The 23,905-nt window shown below is 46.2% G+C and overlaps 1 protein-coding gene across 4 annotated transcripts in view; it reads right to left on the reverse strand.

Annotated features, from left to right (window-relative positions):
• The window catches only part of ZFR2 (zinc finger RNA binding protein 2), a 463,201-nt gene that overhangs the window by 79,384 nt on the left and 359,912 nt on the right, over positions 1 to 23,905 (reverse strand). The window lies entirely within an intron of this gene.

A 23,905-nucleotide genomic window follows, 5' to 3' on the forward strand; every position in this document is an offset into this window, starting at 1 on the left:
CCATGTCTTCACCCGGCTACGGAGATACGTTATTTGTGGAGTAATATTTAGAGAGGAAAATTTTTGAGGATCATTAGACACCCAAATGTCCAGATATTTGAAGGAGTCCACCCACCGCAGCGGGAGAGCTACCAACGGGGAGGCAGGAACTTTGCCCCGAAGTGGGATAATAAAGGATTTCTCCCAATTAATCAGGAGCCTGGAGTATCGCCCGAACCCAATAATAATTTCCAAAATCCTAGGCATAGACTCAGCATAGCGATCCACAAACAGCAGAACATCATCGGCATACAAAGCCACCCTGTCCTCACGGGCACCCACCTTAAAGCCAGAGATCCCCACGTCCGCTCTCAGGAGGCACGCAAGGGGTTCAATGGCCATAGCAAACAGAGTAGGGGACAGTGGGCAACCCTGTCGCGTACCTCTAGATAGGGGAAAGGAGTGAGATACGAAACCATTAACCGCTACCCTCGCCGAAGGAGAGGAATAACATCAACCGAACATATTTAATAAAGTTTGGGCCTATACCAAATCTACGCATAACCTCCCACAAATAATCCCACTCCACAGAATCAAAAGCCTTAGCGGCATCCAACGAAACGACTATGGAGGAGGAGGGGTCCGTGTGGGGGATTTGTAGGTAAGTAAACAGACGTCTAAGGTTAATGGAGGTCGATTTATTGGGCATAAATCCCGTCTGATCCGGGATTTATTTAATCTGTATTTAATCTGCCAGCCAACACCTTAGCCAAAATTTTTATATCAGTGGGTAAAAGGGATATAGGGCGATAGGACTCAACTTTCCTAAGATCCTTGTCAGGTTTAGGGAGAACTACAATCACTGCCTCTACCATAGACGGGGGGGGGAGAGACTCCTGTGCAAAGATCTGGCCATACAACTCAAGTAGACGCGGGACAAAGAAATCCAGGTGTTGCTTATAGACCTCAGAAGGTATGCCATCCAAGCCCGAGGCTTTGCCACTAGGTGAAGCCCTAACAGCTGCCATAATTTCATCGGAGGAGATAGGCGCCTCCAAAAGGTCACAAGCCTCACTGGATAAGGTGGGGAAACAAACACTGTCTAAATAATCGTTCAGTTGCGACGAGGTGCAATCTAGTTTGGATTCATACAAGCGGCTATAATAAGACACAAATTCAGCCGCCATTTGTGGAGTCTGAGTCATGGGAACACCGTCAGAGTTCACAATCTCAACCACAACACTAGTAGGTCTATCACCCCGGGCCAAAGAGGCCAGGTACGTCCCCGGCCTATCACCAGTAGCGTAAAAGGTATGAGATGAGAAAAGGAGTCTATGCTGAGTCTTTTCCATTAGGTAATCTCTCCATTCCCTCTGAGCCGATAACCAGGCTAGCTTAGAACTATTCAAAGAATCCTGTAAGTACTGTAATTCTGCAGCGACACACTGGGCCTCCAGCTCAGCCTCCCGTCGCCTATAGAAGGACTTCAAACCAGACACCCGTTTAATCAAACTCCCCCGCAGAAAGGCCTTAAATGTGTCCCATAAATTAGAGATAGCTTGGTCGGCACTATTCAATTCAAAGAACTCCCGCCATGCAGCCACCAGGTCAGAGCCGTCCCCCATGTGACCAAGCCAAAACGGGTTAAATTTCCATACTGCTTGGCCCCTAGAACAGTTTAAGTCTAAAGTAAAGGTCAAAGGGGAGTGACCTGATATACCCCTAGTCTCATATCTGATACTACCAACCCGGGGAACCATGTCGCTCGAGAGGAGGGCCAGGTCAATCCTGGAGAACGAAGAATGAGAGTGAGAGAAACAGGAGTATTGTTTAAGAGACGGGTGTCTCAATCTCCAGGGATCGACCAGGCCCAACCCCGACACCACATTTGCAAAAGTGGATCTCCCAGGACACGCAGCAGGTGGAGATACAGAGAGCCTGTCCTTCGCCACATCTAGCACATTATTGAAATCCCCGAGGCAAATAACAGATATCCCGGGGGAGGAGGCCATGAACCCAGCAACCTTCTTAAGAACATCAGGAGAATAGGGAGGGGGGCACGTAAACAGCTAGAAGGAGGACAGGGACATAAAATAGTCTACATTTCAAAAACACATATCTCCCCCAGGGGTCCGTTTGTATAGATTCCAACACGAAGGGGACAGTCCGCCTAATAAGGACTGAAACTCCACGGGAGGCAGAAGTATGCATGGAGTGGTACGCCCATCCCACCCAGGGTCTTTTCAAAGAGAGAATCTTACTCCCTACCAAGTGCGTTTCCATAAGGCAGACAATATCAGCGGCATAATGTTTAATCTGTCAGAGTACCAGGGACCTCTTAACTTTATCATTGAGCCCTCTCACATTCCACGATAACACTTTAAGCCCCGCCATAGTACAGCAAAAGTACAATAAGCGCAACACCCCGCGGCCAGCCAATTCCGCCATGCATAAAGTCAGTAACCGGACACCATTGCTGAAATAACAGCAGCAAACCATATATATTCACAACATACAGCTCCACACAAAAAGTAAATACAACCCAAAACCGTCCCCCACCCCCCTCCCTGTATACCACCCCCAACATGCAGCATACTTGGATCCCAAAACTGAGTGCAAAAACCTAAAAATAAAAGTAAACAAAACTTCGTAGCACCATTAACTAGTGCAAACACTCCTTAATCGGGGCCAAGAATTTAATGACTCTCGGGAAGAAAAGAAAAAAAAAGTAGCCCCCAGCCACTACCCCCCCCCCCCAAAAAAAAATAAAAAAAAAAATTGAGGGGAGATCATAAAAATCCACCCCCTAGGTCTATCCAATACCCAAAATAAAACATACACGGATATCAGAGAACCAAACATATCAGGCCAAATATACAACCCCCCCACCCACCCACCCCAAAAGGGGAGAATAAAAGGGCAAAACAAAAACCAGAAATAAAAAAATCAAAAGCATACCAGAAATATCAAAGCAGACAAGTGAGTAATCATATAACCCATTTAAGTCGCGAGAGCAGAATAGCGGGGGATAAAATGAGCAATGACAACAATTAAACATTCCCACATCCTATCGCCTCGCAGTAAATAGCACCTATGAACAAAGCGAATAGGATGAGTAACAAGATGAACGGGAAAAAAAAAAAAAAAAAAAAAAAAAAAAACAGGAGAAAGTCAGCTTCCAAAGTCAGCCGAAGATTCACGGATCCGCAAGGGCACGCCTCGCCGGGAATCGTCTGTCCAGCCACACCATGGCCTCACGAGGAGTTGTGAAAAACTTTGTTTCCCCATCAGCCACCACCCGCAGCCTAGATGGGAAGAGCATGGCGTATGGTAGGTCAAGTTCACGGAGCCTCCTCTTAACAGGTAGGAACTGAGCCCTGTCTTTTTGTACATCCACCGCAAAATCCGGAAATACCGATATAGGCGACCCATTCCATTTTAAAGGCCCCTTGGTATGAGCCAGCCTCAAAACGGTGTCCCGGTCATGGAAGTGGAGGAACTTAGCAATAAAGGTGCGGGGTGGAGCCCCCGGAGGCAGCGGGCGCATCGGAACTCTATGGGCCCGTTCAACAGTGAAATAAGGTGTAAATTCCTCAGATCCAAAGGCATCCCGGAGCCATTTTACGAGAAACTCTTCGGGAGCTGAGCCCTCTTCCTTCTCGGGCAGGCCAATGAAACGGACGTTATTGCGCCGCAGACATCCCTCCATATCCGTCAGCTTATTGCGCACATCTGTCATCTGAAATTCCAAAGCATCAGTGCGACGACCCAGTGGGCCGACAGTGTCTTCAACATTGGATATACGGGTCTCAGCTTCTCCCACTCTCTCTCACCCGCTGAAGATCTTGATGAATAATGGAGAGATCAGACTGCACTTGCCCGATTTTATCAGCCAAACGCGCCTCGCTGGCAGTCACCGCATCCAATACTCTCTGCAGTGCGGCATCCGGAGGGTCAGAGGAGGCGGAACTATACGCAGGGGATGGGGACGATGCCTCAGATCTCACAGTCTCTCCCCTCCGCTGTTGAGGACCAGGGTCACGGACAAACTTATCCATTGCTCCCGCCGCCGCGCCTGTCTGGCGATCCTTCACCATTTTGGACAACACTGTGTCGCTCCCTCCAGCCAGCAGGATATATCAAAGCAAATACAGGCAGAGGGTGGTGCCCGCACCAACACCTTACAGACCGGCCAGCGGGTGTGAGAAAGTATATAGATATGTATAGATAGACAACAGGGCCAGAGTCTCCAGTTATAATGCAAAGTGTCCGCCTAATATAGCAGGGAAGCCGGGACTATCGCCCCCAAACAAAGCCATTAGACGTAGAAGATCAGACCCCCGGCACCAACTTCCAGGCGCAGCAGGGAAGCCTGCGCCACAGATGGTGAGGGCAGAGTCAGCGAGCCAGAGGATTGAAGCAGGAGGAGGGGTAAAAAGGTGTATGCAGCCCAATAACCACCCAGCTGGCACAGTTGAGGCTCCAGATGTTAATCCTCCCCGCAGCAGTGAACCTGCACCCCGTATACCCGGGTCCCAGTGCGAATGGGGACGTACAGCAGCAGGGGGTCCGGAAAATGGCCGCTAAGACAGGCAGCTAGTAACATTCAGGGTGGCTTAACAGAGCAGGAGGAGGGGGGAGAGGATGCACCCAGCCACTATACACCCAGCAGTGGCCTCCAGCGCTCCCACGTACGGCCCCCTGGAGATAACCCGTGCCCCTGCACCTGTATACAGGTCCAGGTCCCCGAGCACCCGAGGCCGCACGGAGCAGGCGGCCGCACGAGTACATGGAGCGGCAGGCACCATCTCCTCCCCCCTCACACCCGCCAACGAAGCTCCGGCTGGCCGCAGCGGGGAGCGGGAGGTCGGACTTCCGGATCGACGAGGAGCGCGAGCCCGCGGCTTCACACGTGGGCCCAGCGCACACCAGGACACAGGTTCAGGACGGCTCCAGAATGCAGTAAGCGGCAGCCACTGGTCCAAATCTTCTCCAGGGGGGGCTCCAAGCAGTCAGCCAGCGATGGTCCCAATATCAGACCCAGGGGGGGAGAGCAGGATAAGACTTCAGGATATTAGGGCTGGAGAGCTGCACTATGTAGGTGCTACTCCATGCCCGTCCAGGCCACGCCCCCATAAAACTTTTTTTTTGACCTGTGCCCGTGCCCTGGTGGTTTAGTGGAGTCCCTGCCCGACCAGTGTCTACGCCAGAGCGCGCGCCCGCGCCGCGATTTCAGCAGGACCAACCTAGGGGACCCTTTTACCTCCTCCGTGGACACGGCCACGCGATCCAGGAGAACTTCGACGAGTGTGCGACTAACGGTGAGCAAACTGGAGCCTCCGCTGTAAGTACCTGGCAACAAGGAAGCGGGAGTATACAGAGCCGCTGGGGGAGGTGATGGAGCTGCAGCAGGAGATGTCAGACTGACATCTATCACTGCTGCAGCCCTTGAAGTCTTCTATCTTTGCTTAGAAAAGCTCTCTCAGGGCTGCTGGAGCAGGCCACCTGTTGTATGCCTGCTTACTGCATAGCACAAACACAAAACTCAGCTCCTGTGCACGGAGGCGGGGTTATAGAGACGCTATGCATCTTGGGAACAGTCAAAGCTTTGAGCATGTTGGTGCCACGGACCAAGATCCCACTCTACACCCCGATGTTATTCCCTGTGGAGCCCAGTGTACCCCGCAGCAGAAAACTCTGACTAAGTAAACTGTGGAATCAATGTTTTTTTTTTTCTTTCCATGTTTTAACCCCTAATGGTGCCATTTTCATGCAGATCTTTCTTTGCAGCTTCTGGAAAAGTACACACTCGTTGATTAAGGCGTCAATTGCTCCACTGTACAGTATAAAGGTGTACTTGGCACAGTATATGTTTAATTTGCCGGCTGTCAGTATCCCGATGCCAGAATCCTGACAGCTGGCAATGCCAGCAGCCGGAATACTGACGCAACAGGCCACGACACCCATAGAGTAGGGAATAGAATGTGTGGCGAGTGCAACGACCCACCGAGCCCACAGCGTGGCAAGCCTGCAAGGGGACTCTGCCAGTATGCCATCAGCTGCGCGAGCGCAGTCAGGATGCCGCTGTCTGTATATTGACGGCTGGCATCCCGGCCGCCAGTAAATCATACTGAACCCCGTTATTTATCCATTCCCTTCAATATGCATCTGTTCCCTTCTGTGACTTTAGGGAGAGATGTATGAAAACTGGTGGAAAAATAGGATTTTGGTACTTACCAGGTAAATCCTTTTCTTTGAATCCATAGGGGGCACTGGAGTACTCTTGGGGATATGGACGGCTTCCACAGGAAGTAGGCACTGAATAAATTAATTTTGGAACTATACCTCCCCTCCATATCCCTGAGTACCTCAGTGTTTTTTACTGAGCCGAACAGGAGCGATAGAGAGGTTGACAATGGAGCATTACATATAACATAACGGACAACAATAAAGTTGACCCAACATTACTGACAACTAAACAGTTGACACCATAACTTGTTAATCTGAACCAGTCGGTGAAAGTGTGTTACCATAAGATCTACTGAACCTACCACAAACCAGGTAAACTGCTCTGGGTGGGCGTCCAGTGCCCCCTATGGATTCAAAGAAAAGGATTTACCTGGTAAGTACCAAAATCCTATTTTCTTTTTCATCCACTAGGGGTCACTGGAGTACTCTTGGGACGTACCAAAGTTTCCCCCGCGGGCGGGAGAGCTGTTTGGCACTTGTAACACTAGGCGGCCAAAGCTAGATGCTGATGCCGCAAACGTATCAAACTTGTAGAGGCGCACAAACGTGTGCACCGAAGACCATGTAGCCGCCCAGCAAAGCTGTGTCGTAGAAGCTCCACGACTCGCTGAACATGATGTTCCCACAGCACGTGTGGAATGAGCTGTTATCGATGTAGGCGGCTGTAACCTAGCATGAAGGTAAGCCTGACTATTGGTCACTTTAAACCAACTGGATAAGGTCTGCCTAGAAGCTGGCCAACCCATCTTGGCAGCATCATAGAGAGCAAACAACGTATCCGTCTTACGAACGGTCGACGTTCGGGATACATAAATGCGTAAAGCGCGCACCACATCCAACCTACCAGAGTCTCCTGTTAACATAGGAACTACTATTGGTTGATTGATGTGAAAAGATGACACTACCTTTGGTAGAAAAGCAGAATTCGCTCGGAATTCCGCTCTGTCATCATGAAACACTAAATACGGTGGTTTGCACGACAAAGCACCCAATCTGAAACACGCCTTGCTGACGCTAAAGGCTAAAAGAAACATTATTTTCCCAAGTGAGAAATTTAATATCCACTTGTTGTAAGAGTTCATAATAAAAAGACTAAGAAATCTAAAAACCAGATTCAAGTCTTATGGCGCAGTAGGTAGAGTGAATGGAGGCTGAACTCTGAGGACACCCTGCATAAAAGGTGTGAACCGACGGCAATAGGGCCAATCTACTATGAAAATAAATGGACAACTCAGATATCCGCACTTTTAGTGTGGATAAATTCAGACCTCTATCTAACCTAGGCACGCCAAATTCTGTAATAATGAGCTGCCGTAACCGGCTTCCTAGCTCGTAACATGGTTGGAATAACCGATTCTGGAATGTCCTCTCTTCTTAAGAGGGCTGTCTCAACAGCCACCCCGTCAAACGCGGCCGCGCTAAAATCGGGTAAAAGGAATGGACCCTGCTGTAACAGGTCAGAACGTAGTGGGAGCGGCCAAAGACCGACTGCGAGTAGACCGCGGAGATCCGAGAACCAAGCTCTCCGAGGCCAAAGAGGCGTCACTAGTATAACTGTGACGGACTCCCTTTGATCCGTTTTAGCCACAGAGGGAGCAGCGGAAACGGTGGAAATAGATACACGAGACTGTATGGCCACGTGATTGTGAGAGCATCCACCGCCACTTCCTTTGGATCTCTCATTCTGGACACGACCTGGGGCGTTTGATGATTGTGGCGAGATGCCATCAGGTCCACCTGCGGGTAACTCCACTTCTGGACCAGCATGTGAAATACTTCTGGATTTAATGCCCATTCTCCTGGATGAAAATTCAGACGGCTGAGATAATCCGCCTCCCAGTTGTCCACTACCGGAATGACTACTGCCGACAATATCATTTGGCGATACTCGGCCCAATAGAGGATTCAAGCTACAGATGTGACAACTTACATCTTCGCATTTTTTTTTTTTTTTTTTACAAATTTGGCACAACATGCAAAACACAGCTAAACTGTTTTTCATGAAAAGCAAGTGGATGAATTTTAAAATTTTTGTTTGCCATAAAAGAATATGTATAAAGTAACATATTAAGGAAGCAAATTTAAGAAAAAAACACAAGACATGACTAAATCTCCGAGTATATAGCATGCAAAACTGTGCCATACAAAGATGTATGTGGACACATCTGTACTTCCCGCATTGCCATACGGCTTTTTGTTCCTCCTTGTTTGTTGATGTATGCGACTGCTGTCGCATTGTCTGACTGCACCTGAACAGCCTGAGCCTGCAGCCTGTGCACTACTTGTCATAGCGCATTGTAAATTGCCCGGAGTTCCAGGACATTTATAGACAGCAATCTTTCGTGATCCGCCCAGAGACCCTGGAGCTGATAATTTTGAACTACAGCTCCCCAACCTCTGAGACTTGCGTTCGCCGTGAGAATTATCCAATTCCAGGCACCGAACCGTTTCCCTGCGGTTAGATTCTGTACTTTGAGCCACCAGAGTAGAGACTCTCTGGCCCTTGGAGACAACCTCACTTCTGCAGTAAATCTGCAGATGCGAGCCCACCACTGTGCGAACACATCCAATTGAAAAGGACGTGAGTGAAGTCCTCCGAACTGAAGCGCTTCGAAAGCCGCCACCATTGTGTCTAATAGGCGAATGCACAAGTGAACCGAGACTGTGCGTGGCTTGAGCACTAATTGTACCAGATGACGAATTACCTGTACTTTCTGTTCGGGTATGTAAATTCTTTGATTTACCATATTGAGAATCATACCTAGGAATTGAAGTCGTTGAGACGGAATCATTCAGGAATTTGCGTAGACAATGGTAGGAAATCAGATTTTCCTCCCCACTTGGTCTGCGATCTATCTCGTTTGGAATCGGACTCCGCCTGTTAGGAACGTAGCCAAAGTGAACGTTATGCGCTACTAGCGAAGCTGAAAACGCAAGAACCAACTGCCAACGTCCAAAGAAGCTGTAGGCAGCAAGCAGTGTAAGGTGGTCTTTATTTAGGGCAAACCTGAACTGGAATGCCCTGCCACTACAGCCTTGTTACCTCATCCCTTACCAAAGCAGGGCGAAGCAACAGCCCTACTGCTGTGTAGGGTATACTCCGATATGTAGTAAAACACCCAATATTGCAATTGTCTCTGATTGGAAATTGTTCAGCCTTCGCTGAGAACCTGACGTACTGGCCTGGTGCTATGAGGGCTGGCGGCAAATCGACCGCAACAATGTAACTGAAACTGTCTGCTTTACGCAGAGTACTAACCACTATACGATCACGGCAACTTAAACGAGCCAGGTAGGAGACGACCTACAATCCTATTATCCATAGTCAGATGCGTTATACATTGCGCCACTGGCCCAGATTCGTATTTGTCCGACACACTGTGTGACCGACTTTGCAGCGAAGCTGCTTGTTTGATTATGCCTTAGACTTAGTGATCATGTACTCCAACCAGTAAGTACACCACGGAAGTAACGTGTGTATAAACCTGCATTAGCGTGCATGTGGTTACCAGCAATAGTGAATCTTCCTGTAGAGTCATGCTGTACAAAACAATTAATAAATTAAACTCCTAACAACACCCCGCTCCTCCAGAGTCTAAGTGTTGTAGGGCAGCAACTTCCGAGAAAGAACCAGGAAGTAACATTAAAAGCAAAAAAGGTCCTACCATGGTTTTTTTTTTTTTTAAACACCTGTTAAACCAGGATCTGAACCAGTGTCCATGCAAACACAATGTTCACTGTGGCCGGAAACCTAACCACTTGGCTACAGAGCCACCTGTAAAACAATAAGCAAAGCTGCTGCAGGTGTGGCCATGTTTGCAGTGCTCAACAGATACTGTTAATAAGCACTGAGTGCTGACCAATTATTCTTGCTTACTGCAAAATAGATTTTTAATGTCAGCATATTATATATATATATATATATATATATATATATATATATATATATATATATAAAATAAGAATTTACTTACCGATAATTCTATTTCTCGGAGTCCGTAGTGGATGCTGGGGTTCCTGAAAGGACCATGGGGAATAGCGGCTCCGCAGGAGACAGGGCACAAAAAGTAAAGCTTTAGGATCAGGTGGTGTGCACTGGCTCCTCCCCCTATGACCCTCCTCCAAGCCTCAGTTAGGATACTGTGCCCGGACGAGCGTACACAATAAGGAAGGATTTATGAATCCCGGGTAAGACTCATACCAGCCACACCAATCACACTGTACAACCTGTGATCTGAACCCAGTTAACAGTATGATAACAGCGGAGCCTCTGAAAGATGGCTCACAACAATAATAACCCGATTTTTGTAACTATGTACAAGTATTGCAGATAATCCGCACTTGGGATGGGCGCCCAGCATCCACTACGGACTCCGAGAAATAGAATTATCGGTAAGTAAATTCTTATTTTCTCTATCGTCCTAGTGGATGCTGGGGTTCCTGAAAGGACCATGGGGATTATACCAAAGCTCCCAAACGGGCGGGAGAGTGCGGATGACTCTGCAGCACCGAATGAGAGAACTCCAGGTCCTCCTTAGCCAGGTTATCAAATTTGTAGGAGTTTACAAACGTGTTTGCCCCTGACTAAATAGCCGCTCAGCAAAGTTGTAAAGCCGAGACCCCTCGGGCAGCCGCCCAAGATGAGCCCACCTTCCTTGTGGAATGGGCATTTACATATTTTGGCTGTGGCAGGCCTGCCACAGAATGTGCAAGCTGAATTGTATTACACATCCAACTAGCAAAAGTCTGCTTAGAAGCAAGAGCACCCAGTTTGTTGGGTGCATACAGGATAACAGCAAGTCAGTTTTCCTGACTCCAGCCGTCCTGGAACCTATATTTTCAGGGCCCTGACCACATCTAGCAACTTGGAGTCCTCCAAGTCCCTAGTAGGCACAAGACACCACAATAAGCTGGTTCAGGTGAAACACTGACACCACCTTAGGGAGAGAACTGGGGACGAGTCCGCAGCTCTGCCCTGTCCGAATGGACAAACAGATATGGGCTTTTTTGAGAAAAAAACCACCAATTTTACACTCGCCTGGTCCAGGCCAGGTCCAAGAGCATGTTCACTTTTCATGTGAGATGCTTCAAATCCACAGATTTGACTGGTTTTAAACCAATGTGTTTTGAGGAATCCCAGAACTACGTTGAGATCCCACAGTGCCACTGGAGGCACAAAAGGGGGTTGTATATGCAATACTGCCTTGACAAACTTCTGGACTTCAGGAACTGAAGCCAATTCTTTCTGGAAGAAAAATCGACAGGGCCGAAATTTGAACTTTAATGGACCCCAATTTGAGGCCCATAGACACCCCTGTTTGCAGGAAATGCAGGAATCGACCGAGTTGAAATTTCTTCGTGGGGCCTTCCTGGCCTCACACCACGCAACATATTTTCGCCACATGTGGTGATAATGTTGTGCGGTCACCTCCTTTCAGGCTTTGACCAGGGTAGGAATGACCTCTTCCTGAATGCCTTTTCCCTTAGGATCCGGCGTTCCACCGCCATGCCGTCAAACGCAGCTGCGGTAAGTCTTGGAACAGACATGGTACTTGCTGAAACAAGTCCCTTCTTAGCGGCAGAGGCCATAAGTCCTCTGTGAGCATCTCTTGAAGTTCCGGGTACCAAGTCCTTCTTGGTCAATCCGGAGCCATGAGTATAGTTCTTACTCCTCTACGTCTTATAATTCTCAGTACCTTAGGTATGAAAAGCAGAGGATGGAACACATACACCGACTGGTACACCCACGGTGTTACCAGAACGTCCACAGCTATTGCCTGAGGGTCTCTTAACCTGGCGCAATACCTGTCCCGTTTTTTGTTCAGACGGGACGCCATCATGTCCACCTTTGGTAATTCCCAACGGTTTACAATCATGTGGAAAACTTCCCCATGAAGTTCCCACTCTGCCGGGTGGAGGTCGTGCCTACTGAGGAAGTCTGCTTCCCAGTTTCCATTCCCGGAATGAAACACTGCTGACAGTGCTATCACATGATTTTCCGCCCAGCGAAAAGTCCTTGCAGTTTTTGCCACTGCCCTCCTGCTTCTTGTGCCGCCCTGTCTATTTACGTGGGCGACTGCCGTGATGTTTTATCCCACTGGATCAATACCGGCTGACCTTGAAGCAGAGGTCTTGCTAAGCGTAGAGCATTATAAATTTACCCTTAGCTATATTTATGTGGAGAAAAGTCTCCAGACTTGATCACACTCCCTGGAAATTTTTTTCCTTGTGTGACTGCTCCCCAGCCTCTCGGGCTGGCCTCCGTGGTCACCAACATCCAAAACTGAATGCCGAATCTGCGGCCCTCTAGAAGATGAGCACTCTGTAACCACCACAGGAGAGACACCCTTGTCCTTGGATATAGGGTTATCCGCTGATGCATCTGAAGATGCGATCCGGACCATTTGTCCAGCAGATCCCACTGAAAAGTTCTTGCATGAAATCTGCCGACTGGAATTGCTTCGAAGGAAGTCACCATTTTTTTACCATGGCCCTTGTGCAATGATGCACTGATTTTAGGAGGTTCCTGACTAGCTCGGATAACTCCCTGGCTTTCTCTTCCGGGAGAAACACCTTTTTCTGGACTGTGTCCAGAATCATCCCTAAGCACAGGAGACTTGTTGTCGGGATCAGCTGCGAATTTGGAATATTTAGAATCCACCCCTGCTGTTGTAACAGTATCCGAGATAGTGCTACTCCGACCTCCAACTGTTCCCTGGACTTTGCCCTTATCAGGAGATCGTCCAAGTAAGGGATAATTAAGACGCCTTTTCTTCGAAGAAGAACCATCATTTCGGCCATTACCTTGGTAAAGACCCGGGGTGCCGTGGACAATCCAAACGGCAGCGTCTGAAACTGATAGTGACAGTTCTGTACCACGAACCTGAGGTACCCTTAGTGATAAGGGCAAATTTGGGACATGGAGGTAAGCATCCCTGATGTCTCGGGACACCATATAGTCCCCTTCTTCCCGGTTCGTTATCACTGCTCTGAGTGACTCCATCTTGATTTGAACCTTTGTAAGTGTTCAAATTTTTTTAGATTTAGAATAGGTCTCACCTAGCCTTCTGGCTTCAGTACCACAATATAGTGTGGAATAATACCCCTTTTCTTGTTGTAGGAGGGGTAATTTAATTATCACCTGCTGGGAATACAGCTCGTGAATTGTTTCCCATACTGCCTCCTTGTCGGAGGGAGACCTTGGTAAAGCAGACTTCAGGAGCCTGCGCAGGGGAAACGTCTCGACATTCCAATCTGTACCCCTGGGATACTACTTGTAGGATCCAGGGGTCCTGTACGGTCTCAGCGTCCTGCTGAGAGCTTGTCAGAAGCGGTGGAACGCTTCTGTTCCTGGGAATGGGCTGCCTGCTGCAGTCTTCTTCCCTTTCCTCTATCCCTGGGCAGATATGACTCTTATAGGGACGAAAGGACTGAAGCTGAAAAGACGGTGTCTTTTTCTGCAGAGATGTGACTTAGGGTAAAAACGGTGGATTTTCCAGCAGTTGCCGTGGCCACCAGGTCCGATGGACCGACCCCAAATAACTCCTCTTCCTTTATACGGTGTGACAAGAACACTGGGATAGTGTTTGAGGGCAGGTATATTTGTCCCAGGTTCTTGTCTTACATGTTTTAGAAAATGTTAACTTCTAGGAAAAATGCTTTTTGTTTTGTCTGAACCTTTTCAGTTTGCTGTAAAAGCTGGGTAAAGGCTCTGAGAGAGAGATAAGGCGAGTTCTAGACATTGGGCCCAGTTCGGGTCTTTGGCCTCACAGAGGGCTAATCAGGGTTTCAGCTGTGTAAGTGTGTTATAGTGCTGCTAACCTGATTAGTATGGGCAGACTGCCTGGGAAGGCTGAGGGATCTGTGTGTGAGAGACACGCTTTCTGATGCAAGTGAGCTATACAGTATGTACTTAAGAACTCTGTGTTTTGTTTAGTGACAGTTAGGAATATCTTATGTTTAGTTAGTGCCGGACAGGCAAGGTATTTTTATTTTGGGGTTTGTTTTATTTTCTGTTTCAATAAAACTGGCCGGGGTCAGTTGTACCAGAAACTGGACTTGTGTTGTTCCTCAGCTGCTGCGTGCTACCATATTCCCCAGGAAAAGGCGCCTTGCACCCCTACAGTGTTACAATGGCAATACACCTTTGTGCCGTTTGGAATCTGCATCACCTGACCACTGTCGTGTCCATAAACATCTTCTGGCAGATATGGACATCGCACTTACTCTTGATGCCAGAGTGCAAATATCCCTCTGTGCATCTCGCATATATAGAAATGCATCCTTTAAATGCTCTATAGTCAATAAAATACTGTCCCTGTCAAGGGTATCAATATTTTTAGTCAGGGAATCCGACCAAGCCACCCCAGCTCTGCACATCCAGGCTGAGGCGATCGCTGGTCGCAGTATAACACCAGTATGTGTGTATATACTTTTTATGATATTTTCCAGCCTCCTGTCAGCTGGCTCCTTGAGGACGGCCCTATCTATAGACGGTACCGCCACTTGTTCTGATAAGCGTGTGAGCGCCTTATCCACCCTAAGGGGTGTTTCCCAACGCGCCCTAACTTCTGGCGGGAAAGGGTATACCGCCCATATTTTCTATCGGGGGGAACCCACGCATCATCACACACTTCATTTAATTTATCTGATTCAGGAAAAACTACGGTAGTTTTTTCACATCCCACATAATACCCTCTTTTGTGGTACTTGTAGTATCAGAAATATGTAACACCTCCTTCATTGCCCTTAACGTGTGGCCCTAATAAGGAATACGTTTGTTTATTCACCGTCGACACTGGATTCAGTGTCCCTGTCTGTGTCTGTGTCGACCGACTAAAGTAAACGGGCGTTTTAAAACCCCTGACGGTGTTTTTGAGACGTCTGGACCGGTACTAATTGTTTGTCGGCCGTCTCATGTCGTCAACCGACCTTGCCGCGTGTTGACATTATCACGTAATTCCCTAAATAAGCCATCCATTCCGGTGTCGACTCCCTAGAGAGTGACATCACCATTACAGGCAATTGCTCCGTCTCCTCACCAACATCGTCCTCATACATGTCGACACACACGTACCGACACACAGCACACACACAGGGAATGCTCTGATAGAGGACAGGACCTACTAGCCCTTTGGAGAGACAGAGGGAGAGTTTGCCAGCACACACCAAAAACGCTATAATTATATAGGGACAACCTTATATAAGTGTTTTCCCTTATAGCATCTTTTTTATATATTTCTAACGCCAAATTAGTGCCCCCCCTCTCTGTTTTAACCCTGTTTCTGTAGTGCAGTGCAGGGGAGAGCCTGGGAGCCTTCCCTCCAGCCTTTCTGTGAGGGAAAATGGCGCTGTGGAGATAGGCCCCGCCCCTTTTTCGGCGGCCTCGTCTCCCGCTCTTAACGGATTCTGGCAGGGGTTAAATATCTCCATATAGCCCCCGGAGGCTATATGTGAGGTATTTTTAGCCAAAAATAGGTTTTCATTGCCTCCCAGGGCGCCCCCCTCCCAGCGCCCTGCACCCTCAGTGACTGCCGTGTGAAGTGTGCTGAGAGGAAATGGCGCACAGCTGCAGTGCTGTGCGCTACCTTAAGAAGACTGAGGAGTCTTCATGCCGCCGATTCTGGACCTTCTTCTTGTTTCAGCATCTGCAAGGGGGCCGGCGGCGAGGCTCCGGTGACCATCCAGGCTGTACCTGTGATCGTCCCTCTGGAGCTAATGTCCAGTAGCCAAAGAAGCCAATCCATCCTGCACGCAGGTGAGTTCACTTCTTCTCCCCTAAGTCCCTCGTTGCAGTGATCCTGTTGCCAGCAGGACTCACTGTAAAATAAAAAACCTAAGCTAAACTTTTCTAAGCAGCTCTTTAGGAGAGCCACCTAGATTGCACCCTTCTCGGCCGGGCACAAAAATCTAACTGAGGCTTGGAGGAGGGTCATAGGGGGAGGAGCCAGTGCACACCACCTGATCCTAAAGCTTTACTTTTTGTGCCCTGTCTCCTGCGGAGCCGCTATTCCCCATGGTCCTTTCAGGAACCCCAGCATCCACTAGGACGATAGAGAATATATATATATATATATATATATATATATATATATATATATATATCTCTATACACACACACACATACATACAACAATGTATATTCACACATATTCAGACTAATATATATATATATATATATATACACACACATATATATATATATATACATACATATATATATATATATATATATATATATATATATATATATACATCAAGCAGTTACGGCGGCACTCAAGCAGACTTGTTCAATCTTTTATAAACATAGCAAGTTTATTTTCCAACGTCGTTTCGGGGATATACCCCGTCGTCAGGGACAGCACATCACAAACAGACTATAACAGTGTTACATATATATAGGCAAGACAATCCTATCTAAAATTGATTAATCATACTCACCTGTCCTACACCGCTGACCGCCCGCTCTCCGCTACTGACATAGTGGGAACTCGAAAATGACGTGTACAGCCGGCGCCGGACAGGCGAGCTGACGTCTTGACGCAGGTTGCCATAGTAACGTGCTATAACAAAGAATACAGATAAATATTCACTGAAGAGTATGAGCAATCCTCAGGTTATAGTTAAACTAAACAAATTGTGAAAAAAACAACCAACACCAGACATAACTAAAGAATAAAAAACATGTCACTTGCGGAATTAGATGGATTAATTATGACAAAATTAGTGTGATATTTATCTATTATCAAAACATGCATTGCAATCCAAGGTTCTCGTTCAATCCACCTGGGGCTATTGTCTTTAATTTGAATATCCATTTAGTTTCCAATTGTAATAAAAGCTTTCCCCTGTTACCACCTCTATGTGACATCGGGACATGATCTATCAGCATCGCCCTAATACTAGTAGGGCTATGCCTGGCTGTCAGCCAATGCCGCGCTACTGGCTGATCGCTGACACCCTTCTCCAGGGCTTGTTTAATTGCACTTCTATGCCCGGCCATTCGGTCCCGAAATTGCCTCTGCGTTTTACCGATATATGCCAAACCACACGGGCATTTAAGCATATATACAACGTGTGTGGTTGTGCAAGTGAGGCGATGATAAATATTAAATTTCTTACCCGTAGAGGGGTGATGAAATATAGGGCCCGTCATCAGTATGTTACACGCTGAACACCCAAGGCAGCGGTAACAGCCTAATTTGGGTCTCAGAAAATGCATCTGTTGGGTCTTAGTTAGTGGGAACACATCTAATTTGACTAATTGGTCAGCAAGATTTCGCCCTCTGGTGTAACTCGGGAGCAATCGACTTTTATTCAAAGCTGGTAATTCAGTATCTGTAGATACTATTGGCCAATATGTTTTAGCTTTTTTAGTGGTGTAATTAGTATTTACTGTGTACTTGTTAACCCAAGGGATGACCTTAGTGTCCTTGGTTAATTTGTTCAAAGGATTTGTCGATTTCCCCTTTAGGGCCTCGTCCCTAGAAATGCTGAGCACTTTCTGTTTCAATTTGTTAAGTTCTTTTCTTGGGTAGCCTCTTTCTATGAATTTCTCCACCATTAAATCCATAGTGGCTACTGTCTCTGCCGGGTCTGAGGTAATTCTCCGCACTCTTAAAAATTGTGAGTACGGTAATCCCTTTCTTAATGGGAGCGGATGAAAAAAAAAAAAAAAAAAAAAAAAAAAAAAAAGAAAAACTACTCAAAGTCCAGCAAGATTATCAACAAAGGAGAGTGTACCCATGGCTAGGTAGCTCATCTAACTTCAATGAGCGATCATACCCCAACAGACGACCTAGAACACGCAAAAGGTATTGGGAAAACACAGCCTCAGGTACATCTAACAGTGACTCTGATAATTATAATTCAGCAGTACCTTCCACCAGTGGTCATTTCCCTTTAGGGGCACGGACCAGAGCGGACGCAAACCCCAGCCCAGGAAGAGGACGCGGAGGGCAGGGCAGAATGAAAGACAACAAGGGCACAAGACCTCCAAGGCGAGGACGGACATAGTTTACAATTTATCATCAGCCCCTCTCACCGATATAGAGACAAAAGTTCTTTCAAAGGGCTTAACATTTATACCTACCTGTGAACCCGATCCCTTACAGTGGAAAATTGACGTGGCACGGCTTAATAGGACATTACGTTTGAAAGAACATTTCGGACAAGGAGAGTCAAGTTTGATAGCGAGGGAGTCCATTCCAACACAGCTTAAGAAACTTGCCCCAAGGTCGAAATTCGATCCAGTATCCTATAACTCTTCCATCCGAACATTCACCCGCTTATTGGACCAATCAGCACCCTTGGGGCCCCAAGAGCCACACTATCACTCCAACATGTCCAGGGAGGAGATAGAAGCCCTCAATAATTTAGCTAAGAGGACTGATCTTGTTATACGGAAGGCAGATAAGGGGGGATCCGTAGTGGTTCAAGATTTAAGTGATTATGTTTTGGAATGTAACAAACAATTGTTGGATGTGAATACATATGAGTTGCTTCCTAGGGACCCCACCGTAGCATATAAGCGGGAATTGGATGAGATTCTACAGCAGGCAGTTATGAACGGTGATATTTCACCAGAAATTCTTACAGCTCTAAAGGTAGAATTTCCCCGGGTACCATTATTCTATACGGTCCCAAAAATACACAAGTCACTTCAGCATCCACCAGGGCGTCCTATTGTGTCAGCCAGGGAATCTCTGTTCCATCCAATTTCCGCTTTTCTAGATGCTTACCTTAACCCATGTATACAGGCAATACCCTCACACTTAAAGGATACGACAGCTTTATTGCTACAATTACAGCAATTAGGCTCTTTACCTGAGTCCTTAGTTATGTGCAGTGCTGATGTAACCAGCCTTTATACCTGCATCCCGCACGATGCAGGTATTGAGTCGGTCAAGTTATTAATAACAGATAATGCATTATATAAAGGTCCCCCAATAGAATTATTTGTACAATTGTTGTTGTTGATTTTGACTAGAAATTACTTTACATTTAATGGTAAATATTACCGTCAATTAAAGGGGTGTGCGATGGGGTCCCCTGTGGCCCCTTCGTACGCAAATGCATTCATGTACAATATTGAACAACGTATCATCTATGATAATGCACCAGTAAGAGAGCAAGTCTTTTACTATAAGAGATACATAGATGACTTGCTTCTGTTCTGGGAGGGCTCAATAGAGAATTTAGAGTCTTTTTTTGAATCACATAATGGATCAGACAGCTGTGTAAAATTCACTTTTGAACACAGCACAAGTTCTATCCACTTTTTGGATGTGTTAATTACACATCAGGAAGGCATCTTAAGAACCTCATTGTTTGTTAAGCCAACAGATAGGAATTCACTGTTGGCCCATGATAGCTTTCATCCGCTCCCATTAAGAAAGGGATTACCGTACTCACAATTTTTAAGAGTGCGGAGAATTACCTCAGACCCGGCAGAGACAGTAGCCACTATGGATTTAATGGTGGAGAAATTCATAGAAAGAGGCTACCCAAGAAAAGAACTTAACAAATTGAAACAGAAAGTGCTCAGCATTTCTAGGGACGAGGCCCTAAAGGGGAAATCGACAAATCCTTTGAACAAATTAACCAAGGACACTAAGGTCATCCCTTGGGTTAACAAGTACACAGTAAATACTAATTACACCACTAAAAAAGCTAAAACATATTGGCCAATAGTATCTACAGATACTGAATTACCAGCTTTGAATAAAAGTCGATTGCTCCCGAGTTACACCAGAGGGCGAAATCTTGCTGACCAATTAGTCAAATTAGATGTGTTCCCACTAACTAAGACCCAACAGATGCATTTTCTGAGACCCAAATTAGGCTGTTACCGCTGCCTTGGGTGTTCAGCGTGTAACATACTGATGACGGGCCCTATATTTCATCACCCCTCTACGGGTAAGAAATTTAATATTTATCATCGCCTCACTTGCACAACCACACACGTTGTATATATGCTTAAATGCCCGTGTGGTTTGGCATATATCGGTAAAACGCAGAGGCAATTTCGGGACCGAATGGCCGGGCATAGAAGTGCAATTAAACAAGCCCTGGAGAAGGGTGTCAGCGATCAGCCAGTAGCGCGGCATTGGCTGACAGCCAGGCATAGCCCTACTAGTATTAGGGCGATGCTGATAGATCATGTCCCGATGTCACATAGAGGTGGTAACAGGGGAAAGCTTTTATTACAATTGGAAACTAAATGGATATTCAAATTAAAGACAATAGCCCCAGGTGGATTGAACGAGAACCTTGGATTGCAATGCATGTTTTGATAATAGATAAATATCACACTAATTTTGTCATAATTAATCCATCTAATTCCGCAAGTGACATGTTTTTTATTCTTTAGTTATGTCTGGTGTTGGTTGTTTTTTTCACAATTTGTTTAGTTTAACTATAACCTGAGGATTGCTCATACTCTTCAGTGAATATTTATCTGTATTCTTTGTTATAGCACGTTACTATGGCAACCTGCGTCAAGACGTCAGCTCGCCTGTCCGGCGCCGGCTGTACACGTCATTTTCGAGTTCCCACTATGTCAGTAGCGGAGAGCGGGCGGTCAGCGGTGTAGGACAGGTGAGTATGATTAATCAATTTTAGATAGGATTGTCTTGCCTATATATATGTAACACTGTTATAGTCTGTTTGTGATGTGCTGTCCCTGACGACGGGGTATATCCCCGAAACGACGTTGGAAAATAAACTTGCTATGTTTATAAAAGATTGAACAAGTCTGCTTGAGTGCCGCCGTAACTGCTTGATGAATATTGGGGGTTGTGCCGTCAACCCACGGAGGGCACCGCAGCAAGAATTATCCTTCATCCCATATAGGAGTGCCGGGTAACCATTGATTTCTATATATATATATATATATATATATACACATATATGCATACATACACATTATATATATACACATATACACATATCCTGATACACAGGTATAACACATTTTTACAAGTCTGAAACTAAATGTGACCTTACACAGGCTTAAAACCTGAGATGACTGCTGCTTGACCACAGCTTAGTTAATGGGCCCTTCTAGTGGCCGGCGCCGGGAGCGCGCTCTGGAGAGCTATCCTAACTGTAAAACCTATGGTAGGTTTATATTGATAGTGTAAGCCCAAACTGAGCTATTTTTAACAGTTTAAACTAGCATGTATCACTGGTAGTACACTGGTGATACCTGTGATACATGTATGTAGGTGATCACTGGTGATACATGTGATACATGTATGTAGGTGATCACTGGTGATACATGATACTAGCATGTATCACTGGTAGTTGGATCACCAGATTCCCCCAGATGGCAAAACAGTATGCAACCCTGCTTAGCTTCCAAGCTCAGATGAGTTTGTCCAGTGTGGTGTGGCTGTAGATTAAAAATACCTACAGCACCTTGTACTCCCAGGTGGCTAATCAGGCCCAACCCTGCTTAGCTTCCAAGCTCAGATGAGTTTGGGCGTATCCAGTGTGGTGTGGCTGTAGATTAAAAATACCTACAGCACCTTGTACTCCCAGGTGGCTAATCAGGCCCAACACTGCTTAGCTTCCAAAATCAGATGAGATTGGGCGTATCCAGTGTGGTGTGGCCAAGTGAATTAAGCCAAAGCTGCTGCAGGTGAGACCTGAACTCATACTGCTCCACAGATACTGTTTTATAAGCACCATGTGCTGACCAAATGTTATAACATATCTTACTTTACAACAATGAACAAAGCCAGTATTTGGCTGCCACAACCATGATTCAGATTTGCAGTCTTTAGGATAATATCATTATAAACAGTTATGATATAAATAATTATGTATATCCATGTTTTAGACATGGCAGGGAAACTGCTTATTAGTAATTGCTGGTGTCTTACTCATGCAGACAGACAATACAAAAAACAAAACAAAAACAAAGACAGACAGCTTGCACGACTCAGTAATTATAGCACTAAGTTGTCTCTATAAATATATATCTGGCCAAGTGCAGTGCACGCCAGCCATATGCCTGCTCCCAAATTCCCCTTAACACCCCTGCGCCTTCAATGGAGGAGAGATGTAACACAGGAAATTCTGGAAATACAACAGGAAACATGGTTAATCTTGTTTTAACAAAGACTGCACAGCCTATTGTAATACATATGCAGCGCTGCTGTATTCCCTTATCAATAAGAGTTGAATCATGAGATTTTATCCAGTGACCCTGACATTTCTGTGTGCAGGGAACATCACTGTGGCAGCAAAGTTACTCACTATAAGAAACCTGCCTTTTGACTCATTTGTGTGCCCCCCCATGCTCCGTATACCGTTCTCTATACACGGAGCCGGGCTATGGTGGAGAGGGAGCCCAAAGCGGCATCGAGGGCCTGGGCCACACACACACACATACACACAGTATCCCACACAGTGGGGCGGCAGCGTGAGCTGACCGCCCCGTTCAACATACCTGGACCCTGTGGTGAGGGCTATGACGGGCCTTCTCTGTAAGTTCCGTCCAGCCTTTACTGCAGGTTTTAGTCCTGCACATGGTAGTGAGGGAGCTCTTTTTAGAGAGGTCCGACAACCACAGCTGCTAAAGCAGCCTTCACTATCCCTGACCCACGCCTATTGGAAAGGGGGATGGGATGTGGTAAATCGTTGAAAAAAGAAAAACTTAGAAAAAAATCCAATGAAATGTGGACCTCTGTGGCAGCAAAGCCACAAGCCTACTAACTGCGTCGAGCACAGAAAAAACACTGAGGTACTCAGGGATATGGAGGGGAGGTATAGTTCCAAAATTAATTTATTCAGTGCCTACTTCCTGTGGAAGCCGTCCATATCCCCAAGAGTACTCCAGTGACCCCTAGTGGATGAAAAAGAAAATTGCATCCAGAAATCAGCTGCTATCATTTTATAAGTATGTACTTGATAAATGCTAGAGTAGCGGATTTCACTTGTCCTAGCTTTAGAGAAATTATCTCCGAGTCCTTTGGGGGACCTTGTACCACGGGGAATAGAAACTCCAAGACTAGTACTTTAAAATGTATTCTCAATTACTTTGCTTCTACCTGCCCTCTTCCTCTATACTGCAGAGATTTAACCATTTTGGAATGACTGAGCAGTGGTGCAGCTAACAGAATGAAACCATACTGCCATAACCTCCATGAATACCTTTTGCAGCGTTTGCAAACCAAAGGTATGAGCCTGAAACTTTGAGGCAGCACTGGTAGCCTCACAGATATCACGTAGGTAAGCATCCTTCTGCATAGCAGGAATTCGTTTCAAATTGGCCTTTTTTATGTTTGAATTAGGCTAAGAACATGTACTTAAAGTATGTTCAATACAATTTTCTTAATATATACAGATGCTCCTCACCTAACAACCTACCTGTTTAGTGACCGCTCAGACTTGCGGCCAGCTGGTCCATAATTTTTTTTTTAGTTTTCTGTTCTGTATTTTTATGCATTTATCTGTTCTGTAATACTGTACAGTATGTAAGAGCTATGTAATGTAAATCAAAGTTATCAAGTTGGAGTTTCCCTTAGACCTTTTTTTTTATTAAGAATACATGAAAACGATTAGCTGTATTAAAATAAGAATTTACTTACCGATAATTCTATTTCTCGTAGTCCATGCTGGGGACTCCGTCAGGACCATGGGGATAGCGGCTCCGCAGGAGACAGGGCAC

This window comes from Pseudophryne corroboree, chromosome 1 (assembly GCF_028390025.1).
Source record: "Pseudophryne corroboree isolate aPseCor3 chromosome 1, aPseCor3.hap2, whole genome shotgun sequence".
Taxonomy (NCBI): domain Eukaryota; kingdom Metazoa; phylum Chordata; class Amphibia; order Anura; family Myobatrachidae; genus Pseudophryne; species Pseudophryne corroboree.